The sequence below is a fragment of the Bos indicus genome, chromosome 23 (genome assembly GCF_029378745.1).
Source record: "Bos indicus isolate NIAB-ARS_2022 breed Sahiwal x Tharparkar chromosome 23, NIAB-ARS_B.indTharparkar_mat_pri_1.0, whole genome shotgun sequence".
Lineage (NCBI taxonomy): Eukaryota > Metazoa > Chordata > Mammalia > Artiodactyla > Bovidae > Bos > Bos indicus.
The window spans coordinates 33,410,222-33,433,318 of record NC_091782.1 but is presented as its reverse complement, the minus strand read 5'-3'; the positions used below and the strand labels follow the sequence as shown (position 1 = coordinate 33,433,318).

The window sequence follows — 23,097 nt, the reverse complement described above, 5'->3', positions numbered from 1 at the left end:
TAATGTCAGAAAAGGAATAAAGGGAAACTATAAATATATTTAGCAAGCAAATTGTTTACTCTAAACAGTTGTCATTTACTCTCTCCCTTATAGACAACCTCTCGGTCTAAATATTTTTAAAAATTGTTAATTATTCCACATTCACTTGAAGGCACACACTCCCTTAAATAAGACAACTCTTTGTTTAAAATGGTTTGGAAAAGAAATCAAGTACCAGAAGCTAGAGCCAGAGAAAAGTATAATCGCTTAGTCATATTCAACTCTTCCTGACACCATGGACTATAGTCTACCAGGCTTTTCTATCCATGGAATTCCCCAGCAAGGATACTGGAATGGGTAACACGGGATCAAACCCAGGTCTCCCACATTACAGGCAGATTCTTTACCATCTTGGTCACCTGGGAAGCCCCAAGGGAAGAGAACCTGGATTCAAATCTTAGTTTTGCCACTTACTTTTTGGTCAAGTCACTTCTTTTAGTAAGAGATTACTGCCAAATTTGCTGAATGTGATAAAGATATTGCATGTACATTAAAAAAAGGAAAAGTGGAATAAAATAAAAAGAATTCTTATCTCTAAGACGTACAGACTCAAGAAGTTAGGGTGAGATGATATAGGTTTTACTTTAAAATACTTCCACTCCCACCTTCAATCACCTACCCCTGACCCCCCAACAAAAATAGTAGTGAAAACATAGAAGGAACAAGATTAGTAAAATGTTGATGATTGTAAAATCAATTACATGTGAGTTCATTACCTAATTATGTCAACTTCATTATGTTTGAAAATTTCCATAAGTTTACAAATAGAAATTTGACATCTCAGTCACCTATAGGGCTAGAAGCTAATTTCTTTTTCTTTAGTAAACAATCTGCTCACATGAGTGAAAATGCTGTCTGCTCTCTATTATATTCAAGTGTGTTCATTAATACATTTTTTAAATTGTATGACTTTTCTGGGTTTCTTACATATAAACTCCACAAGAGATTGACTGTTTTGTTCATTTATACTTATTCTTTTTTTAATCACAGTAAGTGATTAGAGAATATCATTTATATATTACTTCAATAAAAAAATCTACCTCTGTAGGATTGCTATATAACTAGATTGAGAAAGTAAATGTAAAAGTACTTTTTAAAAAAGAAGTCCTATATAAATTCTACTTCAAACCATCGTCATAGTTACTATTGGAAATTGAATCCTTCGCTCCATCTTTAAACATCATACTAAAATTTGATATTAAGTATTGCTCCATGGAGATCCCTATTAACTTATTAAGAAAACTAACTTTAAAAAGTAAGATGAGACAGCTTTAAAGAATCTTGCTAAGTCACTTCAGTCGCGTCCGACTCTGTGAGACCCCATAGACGGCAGCCCACCAGGCTCCCCTGTCCCTGGGATTCTCCAGGCAAGAACACTGGAGTGGGTTGCCATTTCCTTCTCCAGTGCAGGACAGTATAAAAATTTACATACCAAATGGTTTGTATTCTTGCCAAAATTTAAAATCTAGCAGCACACAGGCTAGAATGAGTTATCATTGCTTGAAACTATATACTTGGATTATAACATTTAAAAGTCAGCTGGGTCACAGCTGGCTGATGGTACAAACACGTTTTAGAGTCAAATACTGTATTCTTCAGTTATCCAAATATTGCATTTTTAAAAAGTCAAAGACTTTCAACAAGAGGTATACCTTGGTGGATAAACTGTCTTCCAACTCGTGAAAGAAGATTGCCACCTAACTAAAGAGAACTAGGTAAACGTGCCCTGGAAGCCCACAGGAATTCTGAATGCTCACACACTTTGAGATAGCCTGCAACGGCTTCGGGGTCCTCCCACTTTCACCCCCTCCCCAGGCTCAGACAGGAAAACTTCTTCTGACGCCCCAAGGAAAAGCATCCCGGAGAGAGGCAAAAGGAAGGACTCCGGGATCCACGCAGCAGCAGAAGACTCGCCAGCCCAGTCAGCCCCCCGAATGTCCTCCGGAGTGTCTTCACTTTTCGCAGTTGTGTTCAAAGTATCCACCCTCGTTTCCGCTAGCAGAACACCCTCTGCCCTTCAGGATTGGTGGCTGGGTGGGGTCTGCAGCTGAACTTTTGCCTTTGTGCTCAGGATGCAGTTGCAGGACTCAGAGACGGTGGTGGCGGAGATGCAGGGACTGGGGTGCATAGGCCGTGTAAAGAGTGACCGGAAGCGGGACGCAGCAGCTCCAGTGGCGCAATCGGTTAGCGCGCGGTACTTATACAGCAGTATGTGTGCGAGTGATGCCGAGGTTGTGAGTTCGATCCTCACCTGGAGCATTGTTTTGCCAACATTTCTGAGACGCCTTTCCGCTCTCTTTTCCTACTACACCATCTTTGATGTGTTTGAGTTTGTCCTATAGAGTTTATTCTTACCTGTCCCTTAGCACTGTTAGAACCAAGCAACGACTCTGTTGTACTGCAGTGGGCTAGCTTCTGTAATTCTTTATCCCCCACCTTGTCTTGTAAAGTGAAAGTCACTCAGTCGTGTCCGACTCTGCGACACCAAGGACTGTAGTCCATGGAATTCTCTAGGCCAGAGACTCGAGTGGGGAGTCTTTCCCTTCTCCAGGGGGTCTTCCCAACCCAGGGATCGAACCCAGGTCTCCCGCATTGCAGGCGGATTGCCACAAGGAAAGCCCCCTTGTCTTGTAAGCTGATTTCTAATAAAGAACATCTGCCCCCACCTTTGGTCTTGTAACCCTCATTCTTCAGATATCCTCTGGCCGGTACTTAGAAATCGCTAACTTTGTGATCACTAACCTAGAGCCAGACCTCCTGGAATGCGAAGTCAAGTGAGCATTACGAAGCATCACTATTGCATAAAGCTAGCAGAGGTGAAGAAATTCCAGTTGAGCTATTTCAAATCCTACAAGATGATGCTGTGAAAGTGCTGCACTCAATATGCCAGCAAATTTGGAACACTCAGCAGTGGCCACAGGACTGGAAAAGGTCAGTTTTCATTCCAATCCCAAAGAAAGGCAATGCCAAAGAATGCTCAAATTACCGCACAGTTGCACTCATCTCACATGTTAGCAAAGCGATGCTCAAAAATTTCCAAGCCACCTTCAACAGGACGCGAATCGAGAACTTTCAGATATTCAAGCTGGATTTAGTAAAGGCCAGAGGAACCAGAGATCAAATTGTCAACATCCGTTGGGTCAGCAGAAAAACATCGACTTCTGCTTTATCGACTACACCAAAGCCTTTGACTGTGTGGATCACAATAAACTGTGGAAAATTCTTAAAGAGATGGGAATACCAGACCACCTCACCTGCCTCCTGAGAAATCTGTATGCAGGTCAAGAAGCAACATTTAGAACTGGACATGGAACAACAGACTGGTTCCAAATTGGGAAAGGAGTCCATCAAGGCTGTATATTGTCACCCTGTTTATTTAACTTATATGCAGAGTACATCATGAGAAAAGCTGGACTGGAAGAAACACAAGCTGAAATCAAGATTGCTGGGAGAAATATCAATAACCTCAGATATGCAGATGAAACCACCCTTATGGCAAAAAGTGAAGAAGAACTAAAGAACCTCTTGATGAAAGTGAAAAAGGGGAGTGAAAAAGTTGACTTAAAGCTCAACACTCAGAAAACTAAGATCATGGCATCTGGTCCCATCACTTCATGGCAAATAGATGGGGAAACAGTGGAAACAGTGACAGACTTTATTTTCTTGGGCTCCAAAATTAGTGCAGATGGTGACTGCAGCCATGAAATTAAAAGATGCTTGCTCCTTGGAAGAAAAGTTATGACCAACCTAGACAGCATATTCAAAAGCAGAGACATTACTTTGCCAACAAAGACCCATCTAGTCAAAGCTGTGGTTTTTCCAGTAGTCATGTATGGATATGAGAGTTGGACTATAAAGAAAGCTGAGTGCTGAAGAATTGATGCTTTTGAACTGTGGTGCAGGAGAAGACTCTTGAGAGCCCCTTGGACAGCAAGGAGATCAAACCAGTCCATTCTAAAGGAAATCAGTCCTGAATATTCATTGGAATGACTGATGCTAAAGCTGAAACTCCAATAACTTTGGCCACCTGATTCGAAGAACTGACTCATTGGAAAAGACCCTGATGCTGGGAAAAACTGAAGGTGGGAGAAGGGGATGACAGAGGATGAGATGGTTGGATGGCATCACTGGCTTATTGGACATGAGTTTGAGAAAGCTCCGGGAGTTGGTGATGGATAGGGAAGCCTGGAGTGCTGCAGTCCATGGAGACACAAAGAGTCGGACACAACTGAGCAATTGAACTGAATTGAACTGAAAATAACTTCCCAGAGGTGAACCAGCAAAATGAATCAGTTGTATTCTGGGTTGTTGTTGTTTTTTTTAAATGAAGACATTGCCTTCATTAGCTAATCATCTCCCAAAGCCCCTGCCTCCTAATATTCCATCGCCCTGATCATCGCATTTTCAACATATGAATTTTAGAGGGGCACAAATATTCAGACCATAGCACATAGAAAACAAAGTAAATCTACTAATATATATTTTCAAATGCATTTTTTTGAATAAAAAGAAAAATGTAGTCAGAGCATAATGTAGTCAGAAAATAATGAAAAATAAATATCAGCTTAAAGTTTATATGATTCTATCAAGACTCCACTTAGGTTTCAGTTCTAATCCTTAAAAGCTTTTATGATTACAGAGAAGAAAATAAATTCCACAAAGAATTTTTTCCCACAGCCTTCTTGTTTTCCTCATTAAATGTCATCACTTGCCCTGAATTTGTTCTCCAGCACTGTGCCCCTGTCTTGGGTGCTGTAGAATGGTAAGCAACCTAACAGGGGAAAAAAAAAAAAAAGAATGTTTTAACTACCTCCCTTAAGATACCCAGTTATTCCTGGCTTTTAATCTGCCTCATAAGTGGTTTACCCAAAACTGGAGAAGGCAGGCATTGATCCCACTGCCCCTTTCTCTGGCAAAGCTAGTGTTCTGCCATTTGAGCCAATTCTGTCTTCAGCCAATGACAGCAGTTGTCAATTTCATCTTTATATCCAAATTTTTTGCAGACCCTTCAGGATCCATTGGTGACTATATGCTCACCAAGGCCAAATTGTATGGAATGGAATTGAGACAGTTTATAAGCAGCCTTGGGCAGGCATCCTGAACCAGCAAGCAAAGGAAAGTGAAAAACAGCTAGACCTGGAAGGTTACTCTAGAAAAGGTCTAGCTTTGTGGTACTTAAACTTCCTGGACCTCTCTGCAGAGGAAGAAGAGGCTCTGTGCAGGACAACTGGGTTCATTATTCAGGTCTCTCTGATTGCTCTGTGGTTCTCTTTTGTAATGAGAGCCAGGCCATCACTGAATAGAACAGTTTAGAAACTTCTGCAGATATAAAGAAAAGCAATGCTCAAGCACAGCCTCACAGTCCAGGCTTTTCCACATGTGGCTTGTGAAAAAATATGAACTACTCTCACATATTTTCCCCAAAGAAGATACTTGGATTTTCCTCAAATACATTGCTACCAAATAGAGAATGCAGCCAAAGTGTGACTGGAAAAGGGCAGAGGAGGCTGATGAGAGAGGGTAGAGGTCTGTCACCAGGGGGTAGGTGGTTGATAGTTGTTAAAGAGTTTTCAGCAGGCTTTATAGTATGCTCAGGATCTGGGTTTACAGTCCTTGATGTCTAGGTAGACAGTCTAGGCTAGAGCAGGCATGCTGGTTACTTAAGCAGAACACCTCTAACATCCAGGGGGCATGGCCAGAGAGTGAGATAACTCAGTTTGAGGTATTTGAGAGCTAAATCACCATGAGAAGCCTAGAACTGGATACCTAAAGAGGGAAGAAGTGAAAGCGATGAAAGTGAAAGCGATGAGGAGCGATTATAGACTGAATCTTGATGTTTGAATGTTGGAGAAGAGAAGACTATTAGGAAGGTAGTAGTCTTGAACTTGCAAGCTTATGCTACTCAAGACTTGCACTTTTGTAGAAATTCACTGAGAATAATTTTGCTTCTTGTTTTAAGCACCAACCAACTCATTTTAAGCAGCTAAATCTAGAATCATTCCTACTTTGTAGAGTTTTAATGACAATAGAAAATAAATAGAAACATAGGCAATAGCATTATAAACAAACAAAAACTGTTGTCCTCTCCCCACTGTTGTTCCTGAAAACAGTGGCAGAATTGGCTGATTGAAAACGATTTATTCAACAAATCATACTCTAGAAGTTTTGAAATGAACACTAGTAAATATTCTAGTAAGTATTCTTATTGAACAAATGAAAGGATATACAAAATAATACACTGCCTGAGATTAACTTTGCAATAATATGGAAAGCCAATTTGACAACATGTTGATAATTGTTAAAGCATGTGTCAGGCATACTTGAGACACTTAACTCTTTCCTATTCTCTTAATAATTTCTTTTGGGACTTTAATTAGATATATGGTAGAACTTCTCTCCTAACCTTAATTTTTCTTATCCCTCTTCCCTAATTTCCAACTATTTGTATCAATGTATTTTACATAGTATTTTACATAGTTCCCCCAAATCTTACTTCCAGTTTCCTAATTCTCTCTTCTGCTCTATCTAACAAATCTGTTTAAGTATATGTTTTCAGTGTTTGGGTTTCAAATTCCTCTTTAATAATTTCAAATACGTGAGTTAGTGTATTATTTTCCCAATGATTCACCACTACTTCCTGAGAAAGCACTATGCATTTTTGACGTTGTTGTTGTTAATTATACTGTCCTTCCTTGTGAAAAGAATATAACTCCTTTATCCTTTGCTGTCAGAATTGACAACAGGATGAGTCATATGATTACTTTGCACGCCTCCTTGCCTTTGCTCAGGCCCTTTGGTCTCAGCCTGTGATAACCGCATTCTTCGCGCCCACTAGAAAACTTGCTGGTCAAGACTCGCCTTTAATATTACCTTCTTTTCGCAGGCACTTATGATCAATCTGAGTAGTCAGACTTACTTCCTATTCTTATTCGTTCATCTGTCTGTTGTGTTTATTCTTATGAAACAAGGAAGTGGATGGAGCTGAACACTACCTACCTCCCCCACCCCCCGCCCCGCCTTTCTTTCTTTGAATTATTTCTCGCTAGTGGAGAAGGCAACGGCACCCCACTCCAGTACTCTTGCCTGGAAAATCCCATGGACGGAGGAGCCTGGTAGGCTGCAGTCCATGGGGTTGCTAAGAGTCACATACGACTGAGCGACTTCACTTTCACTTTTCACTTTCATGCATTGGAGAAGGAAATGGCAACCCACTCCAGTGTTCTTGCCTGGAGAATCCCAGGGACGGGGGAGCCTGGTGGTGGGCTGCCGTCTATGGGGTCGCACAGAGTCGGACACGACTGAAGTGACTTAGCAGCAGCAGTGTTGAGTTTCTTGCTGTTTTCAGTACCAGAACCCCTGGAAAACCTAGTGAAAGTTGGACAAATTCTTCTTAGAAAACACTCAGGTAGCAGAGTGGGGAGGGTCAGAATTCGTGGTTCCTCTTACGGGGATGACCGGGGAGAAGAGCACCGCGAAGCTAATGATTCTTCTCTATGCAATTTCACCCTAAACTTTTGAAAAAGCGTCAGTAACACTGAACAGAAATTGAGCCCTACTCAGATCCACCGTCTAATTATCCAGACTGTTTTATTAACCACAAATTAGGAGTCCAAATTCGCCAGCTCCGCTGAGGTCGACTCCAGTGGACCCGGCTCTGGGAACCTTTGCCCCGGTGGACTTCCGGCAGTGCGCTCGAACCCGGGACCAGGCTCCCCTGACAGCAAACTGTGGTTCAGCCCAGGTTCAGTCCCTGCCGGGACTTGGAGCTAAGGCGCCTCCTGCCGGGGACGAGACAACCCCAGAAAGGAAGCTAAAGCCCAGGCAACTGTGTTCTACCATGTCCCCATCACTTTTAATAAGACTCCTGTGAAAGCTAAGCCTGTTTCCCACCCTCCCCCCGCCCCGGCCCTCCGTCGCAGCTTTTGCAATCTGGTGCTTTGTCCATTCGCGTGGAAGCTACGTCTCCCAGACGTCTCCAAACCATCTCCTTCCTAAACATCATTCTGTCTAGGGTAGACGGTTCCCAAGTATGAACTCTGAAATAAAGCACACCAAGAAACAAGGAACACGACGACGAGGTGGCCGAGTGGTTAAGGCGATGGACTGCTAATCCATTGTGCTTTGCACGCGTGGGTTCGAATCCCACCTTCGTCGGGGGTGTACTTCTGATAGGAGCAATCGGGTACGTGTTTTCGAAAGCTTCCTAGCATTTCCAGTTGGGTCATGCTCTCTTAAAGTATGTGTTCAGTATTCTGAGTTTGGCCTGATAAAGGCTACCTCCCTTTCCATTTTTTATTAACTCTGTCATATTTCCCTCCCCTCTAAAACTGTGAAAGTTCCTACATTTAAGGCGCTGACTGCTTAGAACAGGTTTTGAAGATTATTCCTCAGCTTTAACCAATCCAACATATTGTTCTCTTGACATTTAGCAAGACTCCTTGAAGGAGCTTTTGTTTTCAATCAGTTTATAATTAGGAGAATTAATTGGCTAAGGGTTTTGAACTCTGCTGCTGCTGCTGCTGCTAAGTCGCTTCAGTCGTGTCTGACTCTGTGCGACCCCATAGATGGCAGCCCACCAGGCTTCCCCGTCCCTGGGATTCTCCAGGCAAGAACACTGGAGTGGATTGCCATTTCCTTCTCCAATGCATGAAAGTGAAAAGTGAAAGTGAAGTCGCTCAGTCGTGTCCGACTCTTAGTGACCCCATGGACTGCAGCCGACCAGGCTCCTCCATCCATGGGATTTTCCAGGCAAGAGTACTGGAGTGGGGTGCCACTGCCATAGACTCAGACGGTAAAGAATCCGGGTTCGATTCCTGGGGCCTGAAGATCCCCTGGAGAAGGGAATGACGACCCACTCCAGTATTCTTGCCTTGGAAATCCCATGGATGGAGGAGCCCGGTGGGCTGTGGGGTCTCAAAGAGTCAGACACAGTTGAGTAACTAACACTTTGAACTCTATGTATCTTTTTAACCAGTAACCAATTTTGTTTCCAAATTTGTTGTTTATTATTTTCTTCCAATGCTGCCATTCATACTTGAGTAAGCCAGGTTCTTCCTTACAAAGGACAATCTAGTTCCACAATAATTTTAGTATATTTATACAACATTAGAATATAGGGTTCAGTTCAGTTCAGTCGCTCAGTCCTGTCTGGCTCTTTCCAACCGCTTGGACTGCAGCATGCCAGGCTTCCTTGTCCGTCACCAACTCCCGGAGCTTGCTCAAACTCATATTCATCGAGTTGAGATGCCATCTAACAATCTCATCCTCTGTCGTCTCCTTCTCCTCCTGCCTTCAATCTTGCCCAGCATCAGGGTCTTTTCCAATGAGTCAGTTCTTCGCATCAGGTGGCCAAATTATTAGAGCATCAACTTCATCATCAGTCCTTTCAATGAATATTCAGAGCTGATTTTCTTTAGGATTGACTGGTTTGATCTCCTTGCTGTCCAGGGGACTCTCAAAGGTCTTCTCCAACACCACAGTTCAAAAACATCAATTCTTCAGCACTCAGCTTTCTTTATAGTCCAACTCTCACATCCATACATGACTACTGGAAAAACCATAGTTTTGACTAGACAGACCTTTGTTGGTAAGGTAATGTCTCTGCTTTTTAATATGCTGTCTAGGTTGGTCATAGCTTCTCTTCCAAGAAGCAAGCATCTTTTAATTTCATGGCCGCAGTCACCATCTGCAGTGATTTTGGCACCCAAGAAGTATAGGGTACGTCTGCATAAATGTTTTAAGTCTATCTAATTAGGAGAAAGATTGGAGGTTTTTTCCCTCTTCAAATTTCAAATAGTTTTATTCCTATTACATTATCTTCTCTTTTCAAATTATTATCTTTAACATTATTTAGTAAAAATATTTTTTCTAAACTCTTTCTTTTTGGGAAAAAAAAAGTAAAAGTAAAAGCATTTTGTTGTGGCAATTTTAAAACACATTGAAAATTAGACATAATATTTTAAAATATCCGCAAACTCAACTCATCTCAGATCTTCAAATAATCCCCTCTACTGCCTGACCTGGCCTATAGGTCTCCTGGTTTGCTTTTCCCAGTTCCTCTCTTTGGGAAATTAAAAAATCATCAGGAAACTGAAACTTGGTAGCAACTTCTTCATATCCCCTCCCACCCCCCACCCCCCGCCCCCCGCCAGCCCCGCTCAGAGCCTGCGGTCCCTCCCCCACCCCCGCACTCCCAGTGATTACCATCCACAAACTTCATTAAGCTTGATTGAAAACTTTAACGTTTAGAGTCTTTGGCTATTTATGAAGAAGAGAAAAAGCAACTGCAGTAACGGCAAAGGGAATCTATGGATCTTTTAAACCATCACCAGTGACCTCTTTTTCTATCTTCTAGACACTGTCTCGGAGAAGGCAACGGCACCCCACTCCAGTACTCTTGCCTGGAAAATCCCATGGACCGAGGAGCCTGGTGGGCTACAGTCCATGGGGTCGAGAAGAGTCAGACACGACTGAGCGACTTCACTTTCACTTTTCACTTTCATGCATTGGAGAAGGAAATGGCAACCCACTCCAGTGTTCTTGCCTGGAGAATCTCAGGGACGGGGGAGCCTGTTGGGCTGCCGTCTATGGGGTCGCGCAGAGTCAGACACGACTGAAGCGACTTAGCAGCAGCAGCAGCAGCAGCAGACACTGTCTATTATAGGGATCCAGTATCCTTCTTCCAACACTGAATGATTTTTCATTATCAATGAATATGGTAGTTTTAAATTATTTTTAAGATGGCCACTTTAGGTGCTCAGATGTTTCTTCCAAATTGTTCCCAACCTTTGGTGTGAATGGAAGGTGTGGCAGGAGTCTGCATGAGTGCTAAGACTCTTCAGTTGTATCTGACTTTGTGCGACACTATGGACCATAGCCAGACAGACTCCTTTGTTCATGGACTTCTCTACACAAGAATACTGGAGTGGGTTGCCATTTCCTTCTTCAATAATAAAAATAGGAAATCTGAATCTCTTGGGGAGCTGTGCTGTGGCAACTGCTCATCTTCACAGTGCCTCCTACTCATTATTAACCATTTACTATAATTGATTTGGGAATGTTTCCGGGCTCAGCAACTTATGAAGCATTAGGGAGAGGAGACAGATGTTCTCTAGGGCTAAGGAGCCCTTTGTGTGTGTGTGTGTGTGTGTGTTAGTTGCTTAGTCGTGTCCAACTCTTTGCGACCCCATGGACTGTAGCCTACCAGGCTCCCCCATCCATGGAATTTTCCAGTCAAGAGAACTGGAGTGGGTTGCCATTTCCTTCTCCAAGGAGCCCTTTATCCCTGTTGAAGTCAAGGCTTAGGATGTTGATATCTTGACAACAGTGAGAGTTAGGCTCTGAATACTGGAGCTTAAACAGGGGCTGGCTGGTGCTGTTTTGCCAAAACACCACCTGATGCTGCACAAAGCTACCAAGGTGAGTATACCTAACAACTATGGATGGGACTGCCTTTGTCTTTGGAAGGGAGGCTATTTGGGGTAAGGCTGGTGAGGAACAGGCTGTCAGAGAGAAGAGTCTGAGCTCTTTTGTCACTTACGGGAGAGGAAGGTGCCAGACTCAGGGAAAGAACAGCTGATCATTTCCCAGCTGCCATCCAGAAACATCTGCTTTTTTCTGGTCCATGAGGGAGTTGACCCGCTAGATTCTTCAGGGCAGTTTCTGAGTTTAACCCATTTTGAAAGTCTCAAACCAGAAAAATGCTTACTAGTGACATATATAGATATAGATACAGGTATAGATATAGATATACGGGTGCATACGTGCTCAGTTGCTTCAATTGTGTCCAGCCCTGTGCAACCCTATGGACCATAGCCAGCCAGGATCCTCTGGCCATGGCACTCTTCAGGCAAGAATACTGGAGTGGGTTGCCAGGGGATCTTTCCAACCCAGTAATTGAACCCAGGTCTCTTATATCTCCTGCATTGGCAACTCTCTTCTTGATGTTGAACCCATGTTCCTTGATTACAGACTTGAAAAATAATCTCACTAGTGAAGATCACTAGGCTGCCTGGACAGATAACTCACTGAAGTTTGGGGTTATTCTGGTTCTCATACAGCAAGGCTGTGCCAAAAAACTTCAGGAGGAGTAAACCATGTTCCCAGATTGCCTTTAGTTGATCCTTAAATGCTAGCTGTAAAAGCCTTGCAAAGGTTTTTGTTTGTTCTTTTAAGAAACATATGTAACTTCTCATCTGTCCCAGAAACCAGAGTAGACATAAAAGTATCACCTGCCCAGTCCATCTTGTAAATAGCAAAGAAAAAATCCTCATTCCGAAAACTGCTATGGGTGTCTCAGAGTGGGGTGCCTGTCAAGTAACTACTTAATCAGAAACAGAGAAAGAGGAAATGTAAATTTTTCAGAGTTTATTGTGTCTCTTGAAAGATGACACATGTGTCTTATTGGAGCTGATAACATTAATGGGAACCTTGAAATTCAAATCCACCCATTTATTTGAGGAGATACTGAGGTCTCTAATAAAGATATCATTCAACATGGGTTGACTTGAGTTCTCAGGTCATCAGCTTTTTAAATTCATAGAGAAGAAGAATCTCCTCAAATGTCCCTCCTAATTGTCCCCTAACTTCTTCTGCATCATTAACATGCACTTTCACAATGATAATTCCATGCTTCATTTGATTATTTACTTATAAACTGTTTATTTAATATTATTTTATAGGCACAAAGCCTGGTGATTTAGATAATAGGCAGTGAGTAAAATATCAATAACCTCAGATGTGCAGATGAAACCACCATTATGGCAGAAAGTGAAAAAGAACTAAAGAGCCTCTTGATAAAAGTGAAAGAGAAGAGTGAAAAAGTCGGCTTAAAGCTCAACATTCAGAAAACTAAAATCATGGCATCCAGTCCCATCACTTCATGGCAAATAGATGGGGAAACAGTGGAAACAGTGTCAGACTTTATTTTTATGGGCTCCAAAATCACTGCAGATGGTGACTGCAGCCATGAAATTAAAAGACACTTACTCCTTGGAAGGAAAGTTACGACCAACCTAGATAGTATATTAAAAAGCAGAGATATTACTTTGCCAACAAAGGTCCGTCTAGTCAAGACTATGGTTTTTCCACTGGTCATGTGTGGATGTGAGAGTTGGACTATAAAGAAAGCTGAGTGCCAAAGAATTGATGCTTTTGAACTGTAGTGTTGGAGAAGACTCTTGAGAGTCCTTTGGACTGCAAGGAGATCCAACCAGTCCATCCTAGGGGAGATTGGTCCTGGGTGTTCATTGGAAGGACTGATGTTGAAGGCTGAAACTCCAATCCTTTGGCTACCTGATGCAAAGAGCTGACTCATTGGAAAAGACCCTGATACTGGGAAAGATTGAGGGCAGGAGGAGAAGGGGATGACAGAGGATGAGATGGTTGGATGGCATCACCGACTCAATGGACATGGGTTTGGGTGGACTCCGGGAGTTGGTGATGGACAGGGAGGCCTGGTGTGCTGCGGTTCATGGGGTCACAAAGAGTCTGACATGACTAAGCGACTGAACTGAACTGAACTGAGTAAGTTACCCGTGTAGTTTACATATCCAGGCCTCACACTTAAGTGGAGGGTGAAAAACAAGAAGCAACGGCATCACAGTTCAATGAGTTCAGTGAGACCTTATTATGCAAGGAAAGTCTAAGCTTGTGTCTTAATCTGTTCCAGCAGCTATAAAAGAACATCATAGACTGGGTAGTTTAAATCACGTGTATGTGGTCATGTGAAAGATTCAGAAGGTAATGGTCATAGAATCAGGTAGATTGTGTAATGTGGGAGAGAAATAATGTGCTGGACATGTAGATACTGGAGTCACCACCTTCTATAAATCAACTGAGAGAGCAGAAAAATAAAGTGACAAACAGAAAAGGCATGAATTGAAAAGGATGTATAAACAGAACCATGTACTTTTACCCTTCAGTGTCCCAGCTGTTCTTTTCCTTTTTAGTAAACCAGAAAGAAGCCACAGACATGAAATATGTCATCCTTATATATTTGTTTTTTTCAAAAGGTTTTTCCTGGGACTGTCCATGACATTAGAAGATGATTTGGAGTGATCTCATCCAGGGAATAATTTTCCTGTTACTGTATCTGGCACTGGAGGGAACTTCTTTTTGTTTGTGGCCATGTATATGTGTCTGTCACAGGAATAGAGAAAAAAACCTGTAGACCTTATTCTTATTCACCTGCCTTTTGCTAACACAATGACACTTTGTACCAAAGGAATCACAGATATAATATCAGCTTTTCATTTCAGTAACTCTCCATGTGGTGGTGGTTGTAAAGCTGTGGTGTGTCTGTTGAGAGTGGCACGTTGTCTTTCCATCTGTACCATCTGTCTCCTCAGCGTGGTTCAAATCATCACCAGTAGTTCTAGGACTACTTTATGGAGAAAGCTCAAACCACTGACTGCATGGCAAGTTCTTCCCTATCTCCTCCTCTTCTGGATCCTTAATTTCCTGATAAGCTCTAACTTGCTGTACTACATCACAACAGTCAATAGTATGAACAAATCTGGAAATAAACCATATGTTGAGTATTGCTGTATGCTACTGTCTAGGCAAACAATTAAGTGGCTTTTCCTTACTATCATGTCTCTGCAGGACATCTTCTTCCAGGTTCTCATGGGGTGGAGCAGTGGGTACATGGCTTTTCATCTGTATAAGCAGCATAAATATGTCCTCTAATTTCAGAGCTCCAGATTTCCAAAACACTCCACCCCAGAAATCAGAGCTACTCAAAGTGTTTTCATTCTCATGATCTGTTTCCTTTTCTTTTATTGGGCAGATTCCATTTTTTCCTCCTATTTAGGTTTGTTCTTGATTAAATAATAACATATTATCAAATATTAAGATATTTCTAACATTTGGCTACGCTAGTCTCAGCCTCTTGGTGTTGATCAGCAGGAATGTCTACCTAGCTAACTGCTGGCACACTGGAAAACTGGGAAAACCACTTTTTATATTGATTCCTCTAGTAACTAAAGGAAGATTATTTAGTCACTTTTTTTTTTTTTTTTTGCCCAGAAAAAATTCTGTCCAGCATAAATTAGAGGCTAAGACTTGTAATTAAGATAAACGACACAATACTGTGATGTTAGGTTCATTAACAGTATGACTCAATCCATTATTTTAAAGTATTTAAGTTCTGAAAAAACCTTAAAATATGCATCTGGGAGGTTTGAATTTTTCCCTTTTTACCTCTCACTTTCTATCACCCAATTTTGAAGCTGTTACCTAACACAGTAGGCTGGGGAGAAGAGAAAATTGGGTGCATTTCTCAAAGGATAACCAAAATAAAAATCAAGAAATACAGAGTGAGAGTGAGGGTGGAAAGTAAACCACTTCCTTGTAGTTTCAACCTGTTGTAGTCACTGCCTGTCCCAAGAATTCATGGAAACTTCAGTGGTGGAAAAAAAATTCAGAGTTGTAATCTATGTGCCTACTAGGCAGACTAGGACTCAGATTCTATATCCTCAGTTTAAAATGTTGGTGTACTCTTGACCGAACTACAGAAACTGTAAAGTATCTTAGAATTAAAAAATAAAAGAATCTGTAACTGCCATGTGAGTTATTTCATGTCCTTTTGAGGATTAATTCAGGCACTCTCTGATTATACACAAAACACCAGCCTTTAATTTGTACTTTGTATAAAATTCCAATTTTTATGCCTTTCAAATATATATTCCATCTTCGCTGATCAAAAGTTTCCGCATACATGGTGTTATGGGTAAAGTAGAAAAACATTGGTAAGAAATTTTATTAAAAAATTGAGTTGATGAACCAGCTTTCAAAGGAGCTGGCACTTCAAATTCCTTTCTCTGAATCCTTACTGAAATGCCAAAACTTTCTTCTAAAGCTAAAGATACAAACAAGAGGCAGCCAAACTAAGCATTCATCTGCCAGCATTGCCTTTTTTCCAGCGAAGTCTTATGAGAAACTCAGAAAGCAGGAATGCCAATCTATAAAGAATTTGAAGACAGCTGCTTGCACCGAAGAGAAGATCTTTGGGAATCTTTTTCTAAAGTGTTAAATCTTTGAAGGATTCTGTTCTTAGTTATGGCAGAATATAGAGATTTCAAAGTCATAAAACAGATGCAAAAACAATGGCCTGTGCTTGGGGTACAATACTGTTTTAGGGGATCCCATATTGAAATAATATCTTGACAAAAATGCTTACTTATGACTAAGCAAGTTTTCAGGGGACTTGTCCAACAAAATGTCAATTTCCTCTTTGAAAGTAAAGTATAGAAAACTAATATGAATGTTACTCAAATTATTTGTCACACGGCGAAGTACATAATGAAATTTGGAATATATACTTCTTTAGACAAATTAAGAATCAAATCTGAAACTAACAATATTGTGGGTAAGTTATATTTCAATTTAAAAAATATGGTTCAAAAACAGAGTACTTTCCTAATGTGACCTTTATGATGTAATCTTGTCAGTTAAGTCATAGATTAGTATACAGGTGGAACTCACTTTGTAATGGTTACTGTATAACTGACAGGAGGAAGGATGAAAACTTTAGTAACTTGGGCCTAAATTAAAAGGTCATCATAAGACCCCCAAATGTATATTAGTTGTTATTTAAATATAGGGGGCTCATACTTGATACCGTGTGGGGCCAAGAAAATTGATTCTAGTTCTTCTTATATTAAACATGGGCAGACATGCTACGTAAGTGGCTCGTTGGTCTAGGGGTATGATTCTCGCTTCGGGTGCGAGAGGTCCCGGGTTCAAATCCCGGACGAGCCCGCTTCCTTTTCGAAAATTCCAATAAATAATGAGGAAAAGTCTTTTCTCTAATATTGTTGCCAAAAAGATGGGATTTCATTGCATTGACAATGGGATTGTCTTCCGAGCAGCTGGGTACTTAATTCCAGATCCCCTTGATTGGGAGGTATCTGGAGTGTTGATGTTAGTTCGCAGACGCCCTCCCCCTATCCCACCCTCCCCCCCGCCCCCCCATTTCCTGTTCTCAGATGGATCTCTTTCCAAAAGTCAAGAACGAAGGCCTTGGGCACCTAGTTTGTGCCTACGTGTGTACGTGCCTACGTACGTACGTGTGCGTACTTGACTGGGTGGGGCGGAGCGGGGAAGTGTGAATTACGGTCAACCGGTACCTGACTCGGAGAAGGCAATGGCACCCCACTCCAGTACTCTTGCCTGGAAAATCCCATGGACCGAGGAGCCTGGTAGGCTGCAGTCCATGGGGTCGCTAGGAGTCGGGCACGACTGAGCGACTTCACTTTCACTTTTCACTTTCCTGCATTGGAGAAGTAAATGGCAACCCACTCCAGTGTTCTTGCCTGGAGAATCCCAGGGACGGGGAAGCCTGGTGGACTGCCGTCTCTGGGGTCGTACAGAGTCGGACACGACTGAAGCAACTTTGCAGCAGTAGCAGCAGCAGCAGTACCTGACTTCCTCTGGTAGAGATGTGGATTTGCATTTCCACTGCTATCTCCGACTTGAGTGATCATTCTCCCACTCGCAGCAGTTACAGATACCGCACTGACTAAAGTAAAAGGCACTCCTAGTTGCTGCCGCCGCCACTCCCACTGTAATCAACGGTTAGGATGTAAGCCTCTTTCTTTTCCTGCGTTGCACCTTGGAGCTGCACTCCCTGGTCAGAGTTTATTTACCTATTCATTCAATGAATGAATTTTCAGTGAATACTACGTGTCAGCCTCTGCTGGATCCCAGGGATGCGGTGAGGGACCAGGAATAAAAAAAATTAAACAGTTTTTGTTTCTATGGGATTTAATATCGCAAGTGGTGTAGAATTCCCGCAGCACAAATATCCAGAGCCCACCTGTAGATTTCCGGGGAATATTGCCGGCCACAGTTTGTCCACCGGGAGAGAAAAACCACGAAAAGAAATCACTAACTCTTGGAAGTTTGAGGGCTTCCCTACCTCAAACCTGGAAACTTGCCATACCTTTTCCTTGACCCCAGGAAAACCTCTCAGTTTGAAACTGTTGAAAACGTTCAGGTGAATTGATTAATGAAATTTGGAAGATGAAGAAATACGATGGAGAGGGAAGGTATTAATCCAGTTACTTTGCTCATGCTAGCTAAATTAAGATATATCCTCAGGATAACCATCTTATGTGGTCGAAACTTAGAGTGAACACACACACAAACCACCACGTCTTCCTTGCTTCTTGATAACCTAGGGACTCACCTGGCCCTGCTCATCATGGTATTCAGAAATATTATCTCTTTTGATACCTTTCCTTGTTATTTTTTGTCTTTCCTTGATCAGTTTTGGGAACTCAATAAGTATGAAGGTACACGTTTGGAGAAGGATTTCCTCCAACCTCTGTCCTTTAAGAATTTTCTCAGAATTCAAGAAGTCAGTTTTACATCATCTAAGCAGATTTAATGATCCTTTTTCAAGGAATTTTACTATCCCAAGAAGGATGAGTTAAAGATATTGCCTGATAGTAAAAGGTACAGGTAGATCACTTTACAAGTGAAGCCCACAGTCAATAAACTAGACTCATAATCTCATTTTCAGTCATTTTTAGGGCCTAATTATATCTGCAGACCAGCAATCAAAGATCACTAGAAATCTAAAGTGAATGTCTAATATGAAAGACAGAGATGAACGTGAACTAAAAAAATAGAGGAAAATATTATGCAGAGAGGAGAAAAAAAATCTCAGGCATGTTATTACATCTATTCTTGTTTTAAAAGAGGCTGCTGTTCAACAAGATACTCTTAGGTACAGAAGTCTCAAAGTTGAAATTGTGGGAGTAGACATGAAAAACTTAATAGAATAGTTGAAATAAAATGTAAAGGACATTTTCCAGAATGCGGAGTAATAATATAAGGGCACTCCTTCATATTTATCCAAATGAGCTTAAAATTTACTTCCACAAAAAAGCCTGCACATGAATGTTTAAAGCAACTTTATTCATAATTGTCAATACTTGAAAGCAACCAAAATGCCCTTCAATAAATTAATGGATAAACAAACCGTGGTACATCCATACAATGGAATATTAGTAATAAGAAGAAATAAGCTATCAGGTCACAAAAAGACATGCAGGAAACTTAAAAAACATATTACTAAGTGAAAGAAGCCAATTTGAAAAGGCTGCATACTGTGTGATTCCAACTATATGACTTTCTGGGAAAAGAAAGATATAGAAACAATAAAAATATCAGTAGTTCTAGGGAATGTATGGATGAAGATGTGGAACACAGGGCAATATAACTATTCTGTGCAATACTGTAATGATGGATATATGTCATTATACATTTGTCAAGCCCAAAGAATGTCTAAAGTGAAGAGTAAACCCTAACATGAAGAATGTTAATAATAATGTATTAATAGTGGTTCATCAGTTGTAACAAATGTACCAAATAATATGCAATGTAAATCATAGGAGAAGCTGTGGGGGACAATAGGAGGTATGTGTGGACTTTGTACTTTTGTACTAATTTTTCTGTACAACTAGAACTGCCTTAAAAATAGTCTATTGAAAAATATAAACAGATTGTAACTAGGAGAGAATAATACTTTTTGAAAAGTAGAGGAAACATCCCGGAGGTTCAAAATCCAAGTATGAAAAATTCTAGGGAAAAAAAGGTAAAGCGAGAGAATACAGAACAGATAAGTGAGAAAATTGACAAAAAAGTAAAGTTAATTTCTCAAACTGAAATAGATGATTTTTCCAAATTTAATGATGTAATAGAGCTCCCAGAACAGTGAATGAAAATAGATACACACAAAGGCATATCTTTCAGACATTTTAGTACATTAAAGACAAAGAAATCATCTTGAAAGAGAGAAAAACTAATTACAAATGAAACACAGTAATTAGAATGACTTTGTAATTCTCAAAAGCAATACTGAAATCTACAAGAAAATGGAGAACTCTTTCAAAATCCTGAAAGAAAATATTCCCTAGCATTCCATACCCAACCAAATATTTAAGCAAGTGTAAGAGAAATAGAAAAGATATTCTCCAGCACCAAAATATTAAAAAATCTTATCTCCAATGAAATCTTTCTCAGGAAGACATCAGGATGAAAACTGTATAGTTAGTATAGAAAACACCCAATTTCTTTTTTTGTCAAAGCTTTTATAGTTATTTGTGGTAATTTAAGAAAAAACTGGGAGAAGGCAATGGCACCCCACTCCAGTACTCTTGCCTGGAAAATCCCATGGATGGAGGAGCCTGGAAGGCTGCAGTCCATGGGGTTGCTGAGGGTCAGACACGACTGAGTGACTTCACTTTCATTTTTCACTTTCATGCATTGGAGAAGGAAATGGCAACCCACTCCAGTGTTCTTGCCTGGAGAATCCCAGGGACAGGGGAGCCTGGTGGGCTGCCGTCTATGGGGTCGCACAGAGTCGGACACGACTGAAGTGACTTAGTAGTAGTAGTAGTAGTAGTAAGAAAAAACTGTAATGTTCAGGAAACAAAAATATCATGACAGACCAGTGAATGGTATTTTCCAATCATAATATATGAACAGTGATACTAATTCAATAAATATTATGATATAAATAAATTCAGAAGAAAAATCAATAGTAAGGGTGTCTGTATATGGTGATATTTAAGGCAAGGAAAGAGAAATGAATCTTTTTTTGATTTAAGAAGTAATCAATAGAAAATACGAAACTGGAAAAAATGTAAAAGTAGAAATAAAAGCATCTGTATTAATTAAAACACAATTTTTTCTCTGACAAAGACCCCAATGAACTGTACCTTAAAGGAAACAGAAAGAAAGAAAAATAGCGTTAAGTCATGTCCGACTCTTGCAATCCCATGAACTGTAGCCTTTCAGTCCCCTCTGTCCATGGGATTCTCCAGGCAAGAATACTGAAGTGGGTTGCCATTTCCTTCTCCAGGGGATCCTTCCAATCCAGGAATTGAATCTAGCTCTCCCACATTGATTTTTCCAACTGAGCTACACAAGAAGCCCTCATGATCTCTCATGTAACAGTCTGAAGGTATAATCAATCCCAGAGTGATATTTTGGCTCTAGGGTATTGGTTCTAATCTCCTATCTCATGGTTCCCTCCTTCCTATGGGTTACTGTTTCCAATCTCTTTATATTTCATGACACCTTCATTCCTATAATGCTGCCTTTTCCAGCAAGCAGATACAGTCAGAAGAGAGAAATGAATGGTATTTCTTCCCTCTTCTGAACATAACTTGAAAGCTTTACATCCACTTTATCTCTAATGCTCTGGTTTAGAAATTGGCCACATGACCACGCATCAGGGAAAGTGGTGCCCTGTAATTTTTTCATGGATGGTTATGAACGCTACCAAATTTCCATTTTTTGGAAGGAAAGAACAAATACTGATGGTAACTAGCCATCTCTGCCATAGCATGATATTTGGAAACATGTTGTTGGTAGAACAAAAACAACACAAACAAAAAGCCAAATGACTGAAAATCTTTGCCTCCACCAAAGGGGGAAGAGAACCACTTTCTAACACACACATATTTCTGAAGTACTTGAGATTTTGAAATGTGTGGTTAACTTTAATTTAAACATTTTAACTTTTTTAAAAAAAATAAGCTTTAAACTGAGAACCAAGGGTGGATAAAAAAATTTATCCAGGTTAAAATGAAAAAGGGCAAGAGCACTCCATGAGGGAAAATGTCTTGTTGGAAGAAAGGGGAAATAAATTTTTCTTGATACAAAATCATGAATTAGACTGAGCATGAGAAATAAAGTGGAGGGATATGGGTTAAATTGAGGGGAAGATCCCGGCAGAACAATGCAGCCTACATTAAAATACAAGGACTTTTCCAAAAATGTTTTAAATTTATTTATTTCTAGTCGAAGGATAGTTGTTTTACAATATTGTGTTGGTTTCTGCCATATATCAATATGAATCAGCCATAGGTAAACATATGTCCCCTACCTCTTATCCCTTCCTCCCACCCCCACTCCCCAATTTTTTTTTTTTTTTTTAAAGAACTTTTCCAAGCAAGAAGAGAGATTGATTCTCTGGGACAAGTTAAGGATGGTTTTCACTGAAGAAAATGTTAGAGCAACCTAAGGTAGTGTCCTCATGAAATGGAGTAGGACCATATGATCGTTGCCCCACACCCTCCCCCCGCCCCCCATGTCTTCTGCCTACCTTTTGCCTGTGAAAACCTAGTCAAAGAATAAGTTTAATCAGAGAAGTGACAAATGCTGAAACAAAGGAGACTAAATAATAACAATGCAGTCATTAAGCACAGTTAAGGACCTTTCCTCAAAGGCTATAGATAATATTCTGAGCCATTTCCTGTGAGCTGTCTTATAGATACCAAAACACCAGGTGGAGAAGTTAACTACATGATGACCAGACTGTACCCAGAATATGAGCTGCCACAATTCTGAGAGCTGACCGCAAAGAAATGGGAACAAGTGCACCCTGGAACTGAAGAGTAACTGTACCTAAAACAACCAAGATGATGCTGGTCAGACCACTGATGACCAATTTCAAGATAACTGTTAGAGATGACTGTGCTATTTCTGCATGTAGCCCCTCCACCAAGGACTCTCTCATCCCCTGCTTGTGGTGGGGGAAGAGCAGGGAGTTGGCCTGTAGACAGATGTCCACCACCCCCACGCTAGGTTGCCAGCATCTGAAATAAAGCAAACTTTCCTTTACACCAACCTGGCCTGTTTCCTGGCTTTTGAGCAGTGAGCTGCCAGACCGCACCCCCCTCCACGCCCCCCCATGCACCTTTAGGTAACACTCACACTACAAGTGTGAAAATGAAGCAGGAATCTATTCCTACAGGATTTCTTCCATGTTTGCTGTTGTTCATCCTGTGATTGATTTACTTAATCTTCACAAGAAAAATCTTCATGACCAGCTTCCATTCTCAGATTTATTGATGTTTCCTGACCAGCCTCTCATGTGCTTCAGCACACCAGCCACAGTGATTTCCAACAGTTATCTAGATATTCATTCCTCACCTTTGAACACATCCTTTTCTCAGTCTGGGACACCCTCATTTTTCTCACCTCTAGAAAATTTGCTCAAGGCTCACTTTCAGTATTACCATCTTTTCTCAGGCATTTATG

The 23,097-nt window shown here is 40.9% G+C and overlaps 3 non-coding genes across 3 annotated transcripts; all 3 read left to right on the top strand.

The window, feature by feature from the left end:
* Positions 1–2,204: 2,204 nt before the first annotated feature.
* On the top strand, positions 2,205–2,298 carry TRNAI-UAU (transfer RNA isoleucine (anticodon UAU)). Its single transcript has 2 exons — positions 2,205–2,242; positions 2,263–2,298. It is a non-coding gene; the product is annotated as a tRNA-Ile (tRNA).
* Positions 2,299–8,111: 5,813 nt separating this feature from the next.
* TRNAS-GCU (transfer RNA serine (anticodon GCU)) lies at positions 8,112–8,193 on the top strand. The gene has a single exon. It is a non-coding gene; the product is annotated as a tRNA-Ser (tRNA).
* Positions 8,194–16,728: 8,535 nt separating this feature from the next.
* On the top strand, positions 16,729–16,800 carry TRNAP-CGG (transfer RNA proline (anticodon CGG)). The gene has a single exon. It is a non-coding gene; the product is annotated as a tRNA-Pro (tRNA).
* Positions 16,801–23,097: the final 6,297 nt, after the last annotated feature.